This window comes from Rhinoderma darwinii (genome assembly GCF_050947455.1).
Source record: "Rhinoderma darwinii isolate aRhiDar2 chromosome 4 unlocalized genomic scaffold, aRhiDar2.hap1 SUPER_4_unloc_11, whole genome shotgun sequence".
NCBI lineage: Eukaryota > Metazoa > Chordata > Amphibia > Anura > Rhinodermatidae > Rhinoderma > Rhinoderma darwinii.
This window is the reverse complement of record NW_027461755.1, coordinates 454,168-455,676: the sequence shown is the minus strand read 5'-3', so window position 1 is coordinate 455,676 and position 1,509 is coordinate 454,168. Positions and strand designations below refer to the sequence as shown.

The following is a 1,509-nucleotide window of genomic DNA, read 5'->3' as shown; positions in this document are numbered from 1 at the left end:
ACCGGAAGGTTGGTGGTTCAAGCCCACCCAGGGACCGCAGTGTCCTCTTTTTGTCTCAGTTGCATGTTACAGAAAATCCTATGGTGCCTCTCAACTTAAAGTTTCGGCCAGAAGAGGAGGGCACCGGTTGTAAGACCATTTCAACATGTACAGTGTGAAAAATTTTGAGAAGAGAAAAAAATCCCAGTGATTTGGATGACATAGTTGCAATGTAGAAAGAATGGTCCAGAGCCTTTGGCCCTCTTTGGTTGTGGGCCTAAATGTCTTTCCATGCGCCACTCTGTTTCAAAGAAGATGACACATGACATGAGAAACTGGGAGGTTCAAGCAAAGCTTGAAGGTTGTGAAAACTTTTTTTTGTCTGATAACCAAAAGGTTGGTGGTTCAAGCCCACCCAGGGATGATTGTACCCTCTTTTTGTTTCAGTTGCATGTCAGAGTTACAGAAAGTCCTACTGTGGCTCTCAACTGAGAGTTTCGGTCGGATGCCCATTTCAAATACCCAACACAAACAAGAGACCCCTCTGAAAATAGATACAAGACGAGGGCACCGGGAGAGCATTTGTCGACAGGTTGAAACATCATCTATGAGACTAACAAAAGTTCCTTCGAGCCGGAATTGAACCAGCGACCTAAGGATTGCTGATTTTCTACTACAGTCCTCCGCTCTACCAGCTGAGCTATCGAAGGCTTGCCGAGCTGGTTGTCGGGTGCTTCCTAAGCTTGCAAATGAGTTACATGAGTAGGGAAACAGAGGAGAATTGTCCCGCTCTTTGAAAAACTCGGCAAACCAAAACTTTGGAGAATACGGGGGTCGATCCCGTTACCTCTCGCATGCTAAGCGAGCGCTCTACCATTTGAGCTAATCCCCCTTCTGGCAGTCCATGTTGGGGTCCATGCTGGTTTCCATGTTGGGGTGCCTGATTCACCACAATTGTGATCATCACATACTTTTCAACCTGTAGCTTTAAGCTTTTTTTTTTTTTTTTTTAAGTGTGGATGTCTTTCTCCCGTAAAAGCAGAAGGAGCGTGGAGCTTACAGGGTGCCGGGTGGTGTAAAAGTATAGGTGAGTCGTTAGTGTACAGAGTGAAGAATTGTGGGAAGAGAAAAGAAATCAGAATGATTTAAATAAGAAAGTCGCAACGTAGAAAAGATGGTCTAGATCCAATGGCCCATTTGGTTGTGGGCCCAAAAGCCTTTGCCTGTGCCACTTTGTTGCAAAGGCGAAAACATGTGGCATGAGAAACTGGGAGGTTGCGTGTATAAAAAGCATAGTCTGAAGGTCGTGAAAATGAGATGGTCAGGGATCGGGGGTCTCTATTCTATTTTTACGAGAAAAACATGTGATTCCGACCGGGGATAATGGCCAAATTGTAACAGGGGGCGTGAGTAAAAGAGAGCACTTAGCAGAGGATGGTTTCGATCCATCGACCTCTGGGTTATGGGCCCAGCACGCTTCCGCTGCGCCACTCTGCTGCCATACCTCCAAAAGAGAGGGGTAGCCTATTA

At 46.1% G+C, this 1,509-nt stretch overlaps 1 non-coding gene across 1 annotated transcript; it reads right to left on the bottom strand.

Moving 5' to 3' along the window:
- Positions 1-798: 798 nt before the first annotated feature.
- TRNAA-AGC (transfer RNA alanine (anticodon AGC)) lies at positions 799-871 on the bottom strand. The gene has a single exon. It is a non-coding gene; the product is annotated as a tRNA-Ala (tRNA).
- Between the last annotated feature and the right edge of the window lie 638 nt (positions 872-1,509).